Genomic DNA, 5,584 nt, shown 5'->3' with positions numbered 1-5,584 from the left:
ACACACACACACACACAAATGGTTGAAACTAATAAATGACTCAGTGAAGTTGCCGGATATGAAATCAATACACAAAAATCAGTTGCATTTCTATACACTAACAATGAACTATCTGAAGAAGAAATAAATAAAACAATCCCATTTACAATAGTATCCAAAGCAATAAAACACTTAGGAATAAATTTAACCAAAAAGGTAAAAGATCTGTACACCAAAAACTAGAACATTGATGAAAGAAACTGGAGAAGACACAAATAAATGGAAAGATACCCTGTTACACCAATTGGAATAATTAATATTGTGAAAATGTACATTCTACTCAAAGTGATCTACAGATTCAATGCAATCTCTATCAAAATTCCAATGGCATTTTTCACAGATATAGAGGACACAGTCTTAAAATTTGTATGGAACCACAAAAGACCCCCCAAAGCCAAAGCAATCTTGAGAAAGAACAAAGCTGGAAGCATCACATTTCCTGATTTCAACTTTATCACAGAGCTCTAGTAATCAAACAGTATGGTAATGGCATAAAAACACATAGATCCATGGAACAGAACAGAGAGCCAAGAAATGAACTGATGCATAAAACTGCATATTCACATTCAAAAGAATGAAAGTGGACTCCTATCTTACACCACTCACAAAAAATAACTCAAAATGCATTAAAGACTTAAATGCAAGATCCGAATTCATAAAACTCCTAGAAGAGAACATGGGAGAAAGCTCCTTGACATCAGTTTTGGAAATGATTTCTTTCTATATGACACCAAAACCATAGGGAACAAAAGCAAAAATCAATAAGTGGGACTACAACAAACTAAAAGGTTTCCACACAGCAAAGGAGACAATCGACAAAGAGAAAAGGCAACCTATGGAATGGAAGAAAATATTTGCAAACCATATATCTGATGGGGGATGTATCCAAAATATATAAGGAACTTATACTGCCCAATAACAAAAATGCAAACAATCCAATTAAAAATGGGCAAAGAACCTGAATAGACATTTCTCTAAAGAAGAGGTATGAATGGCCAACAGATACATGAAAAGGTGTTCAACATCAGGGAAACACAAATAAAAATCACAATGAGATATCACCTCATACCTTTTAGATGGCTTTTACCAAAAAGACAATATATAACAACTGTTGGTGATGATATGGAGAAAAGGTAATCCGTGTACAGTCTTGGTGGAAGTGTAAATTGGTGTGGCCTTTGTGAAAAACGGTGTGGAGGTTCCTCAAAAGTTAAAACAGAACTACCATATGATCCAGCAATCCCTTTTCTGGGTATGTATCTGAAGGAAACCAAATCAGCATCTCAAATGGATATCTGCTCTCCCACAGTCATTATAGCGTAATTCACAACAGCCAAGATATGGAAACAACCTAAGTGTCCATCAATGCGGAATGGATAGAGAAGCTGTGGGATATATGTAAAATTCAGTCATGAGAAAGAAGAAAATCTTGTAATTTGTGACAACATGGGTGAACCCAGAGGACTTTATGCTAAGTGAAATATTCCAGGCGGAGAAAGACAAATATTATATGACCTCATTTATATGTGGAATTAAAAAAAAAAGTCAAACCCATAGAAATAGTAGAATGGTGGCTACCAGGGGCTTGGGGAAATAGGGAGATTCTGGTCAAAGGGTATAAACTTGCAGTTATAAGATGAATAAGATTTGGGGATCTACTGTGCAAATAGTTACTAATACTGTATTTTATACTTGAAATTTGTTGAGAGAGTAGATCTTAAATATTCTCACTTTGGCTCTCTTTTCCCTCACAATTTTAGTCCTATGATCCTTTGGAGATTCTGCTAAACTATAGGACTCCCATCCTCCCCAACCCCCACCCCAGGAAAATATGCATCTTGACATGACTTTGCATACCATTTCAGGGTGTTCATGAAATGTCCTAACTCCACATTAGGATCCACTTTTAAAAACTTTCTTTGTAGAGGTCTGATAGTTTTCAGAGGTGATTCTCAGACTTACAATTCCAGGCTTCCAACACCCAGATCTGAATTACTGCCTGCAAACTGAGTTTTTTTACCTGGAAATTTTTTATAAATACTGTGTGGAATGATGAGAAGCACCCAGATAATTGGATCCAAATAGACCAGAATTAAAACCCTGGCTTCTTAACCTAGTGACTATTAACCTCTCTAAACTTCATTTTCTGTATCTTTATACTTGGGAGAAATAATACCCACCTCTGCGTTTTCTTAGAACCTGAAGCAAGGTAGCATATGGAAAGTGACCCATGTAGTGCTCAGCATCACAGCATGGTCTCAGCCAACATTAGGCAGCATCACCTCAGATGTTAAGGAAGGACTTTGAAAAGAGAAACACGTGGATATGCTTCACAGGCTCACCACGTACCAGCCAAGTGACCTTGAGTAAATTGCCTAACCACTAAAACCTCACTTTCTTCAAAAGGGAATGATGATAATGGATAATGATGATAATGGATAGAGTTTTCTTGAGGATCAAATGAGATATGTATATAAAATTATCTATAGTGTTTGACCCAGAATAAAATGGTTATATTAAGCAGTGACATCTCTTTTTTGTTCTGCATGGCAAGTTCATTATATAAAAAACAAAGTCTATTTTCTTCTAGAGCCTCTCTTTCTGTGAATGAAATCACCATCCCTCTAAACAACTGTGATGGAAACATTTCTTCCACCGCCAAAGGCAATCCATCAATGAGTTGCTACATCTTCCAGAAGGTGAACATTTTATTCTTACGCTCATTTTCCATCTACCGCCTCCCACCATTACTTGAGAGTAAATCAAGGCTCCCATTCCTTCTGGGTTGCCAAGTCCTAGTTCTTAATTAGCTTTTATGCATCCATTCTCCTTCCTCCAAACCATCCTGAAACCACTGCCAGATTAATCCTCATGAAGTATACCTCTGACTATATCATTTTTATTCACTTTTCCATTTACCCACTCATTTATTCCACAAACAATTATTGATGGTTGCCATATACCAGGATCTGGGCTGCGTGGTGGGGACAAAGACATGAAATGACACACAGACCCTGTCCTCCAGACACTTGAGAGCGGGGATTATATGTCTTTGCTCGTTTTTGTGGCCAGCATCTTGTCCGGGATATAGAAGGCATAAACACAATTGTCCAGTATTTGCATGAATAAATAATGATTCTTTTTTAGATTGAGTGCCTCCTGTAACACCAGATACTGCTCTAAGTTCTTTGCCAATTTGCTACTTGCAACAACCTGCTGAGCTTGGTTCTGTTTCACATACAAGGAAATGGAGACACAAGGAGATTAATGAAATCAAATGGTGCGTCACAGACAGCAGGTGGAAGAGCTAAGCCAAGCAGTCTGAATCTAGCACCTGCACTCTTAATCTCTACAATTTCAAGAATCTGGAGTGAACTGATAAATTCACAGTTTAATAAAGGAAACAGACTCAAGAAGCATTTATCAAATTATGGGGAAATGGACATAATAGAAAATTACCCTGAAATTTTGTTATAAGACTCCTCAAGAAATGCAACTGAATCAGGCAGTGATTCTTGGAAAGTCTGCCATCCACACAGGAGACTTTATGAACTACCATTGTCCACTGAACAAAATCCAAATGTTTGCTTTCACATGAGAAAAATCTCCTGATTCTACTGCAAATCTGCATGTCTTGCTCTATTTACTACTGTCCTCCTAAAATTATGTTTTACACCAGATTTGGGCAATATGCCAATCTGCACTCACTACCCATCCTTCCCTGTCATGTCCTGTCTCCATGCTTCTTCACATTTCATATTAATGAATTCCTAGTATGTGCCAAGCACTATAATAGACATATTACATATATGGCATGTCATCCTAACAACGAATTTCGAGGAAGGGATTATAATCTTACTTCTTTTACAAATGAGATGATTGAGGCCCCAAATGGGGAAAAGATGTGTAGCTCCCAGTTATTAAATGGTGAGCCGCCACTGTATGTCTGCCTGAGTCCAAAACTCACAGCCCTTCCATTGAGCCACGCTGCCCTTTGCATGCTCTCTTCCTGAAGTTCCTTAGCCCCCTTACCATCCTCCACCAAATTCCCACTCACTTCCTCTGTCACTCCCGGTTTTTCCACAACTCTTGGGAGAAGTTTAAGTCTCCAGAACCCGGAGACTCACTTGCTCCCTAATCATCTTGATGACGCTCTACTCGAAGAAACAAAAGACCTATCTCACATGGAAACTTAGAGCTTGGTGTCCACGGTTTCTCAGCGGGAAAGATCAGGAATCTCAATGACTTCAGAGACTCAGTGATGGAAACAACTCAAACTTATGCCAACAGAGCCTGGTGAAAACACTTTCTTCCTTGAGATCCTCAAGTAGACTTGGAAAAGCGGGTCCAGATACTAAGACTGTGCTACATGCTTGCTGCAGAAGAAGGAAGACTCCTTATACTTAATGTCTCCAGTTCAAAGAATTGTTGGTCTAAAGAAACATAGTTATCATTTAGCTATTGCATTTGAAAACCTCAAGAGTTTCAATGACTAATTTTTCTAAATTAACCCAAATGACATGATAAATGTTCATATAAAAGGAAAGTTTCAATTTAGTTTTTAATAGTGGTTTAATGCCTTTTTTGAATTACTGGTTTAACCTAAATTAAAAAAAAAATGTAGTGTATTAATACAAATACCATAATCTTAAATAATAGGGAGAACATTAATCACATTTAGCAAACATTTTTACATTCAAACCTGGATATTAAAATAAGTGAAATGATTACTTTGAATCACTGTCTGTCAGGGTTCATGATTCACATTTTGGGATGGATTCTTTTCTTAATGCAATACCTAACTTTTGATAATTTTTTAAAATTAATATTTGATCACATAATGTAAGTCAAAATGCAGCCAATCCTTTAAAAGGACACATTGTTTGTCTATGTAGCAACAGCTCCAAAGTATTTTTGGGCAGTTTGATACCTTTTATATTTGAAGTATACTTAACCAGAAAACTGAAAATTTAAACTGACAAAATGATATTTTTAAGACTTCAAAGTGATAATTTTCAATAAAATTGGCCTCAAACTAATAAAATCTGTAAGCAAATCAAAATTAAATATTAGTTTAATGACAAAAACTGAATATTTGTTAGAAGCTGTCTCTCTTCACTGGTGATTTACTTTTAATTATAAAATTTCCAGCAAATCTTAGCTTTCAAGGCCCTTAATATTTGAAATAGTGAGATGCTTGGTGAGGAAATTACACTTGACTCTAGAATTATAAAAATCTCAGCTTTATAAAATGCATCTATTCATGAAGGTAATTTCCCTAAGTGGTGAACAAAATGTAAAATTTAATACAGTACTAATATCTCATTGGAGTGATACATGTTTCTGAATAATTTTTAAAATAAAATTTATAGATTAATAAAAAAAAGATTATGCTGCAAATTATGGGCTGTGGAAAGGGCTTGCTAGCATCACGGCAGGACTACGTTGAGCAGATGCGTGAGTGGCCACTGGATTCAGGACTGAGACCTAGGTGCTAACTTGAGCCCAATAGAATCACCCAATTCTCTGAGAACACAGTGTCTAT

The sequence above is a fragment of the Neomonachus schauinslandi genome, chromosome 1 (assembly GCF_002201575.2).
Source record: "Neomonachus schauinslandi chromosome 1, ASM220157v2, whole genome shotgun sequence".
Lineage (NCBI taxonomy): Eukaryota > Metazoa > Chordata > Mammalia > Carnivora > Phocidae > Neomonachus > Neomonachus schauinslandi.
Note: the sequence above shows the minus strand (reverse complement) of the source record.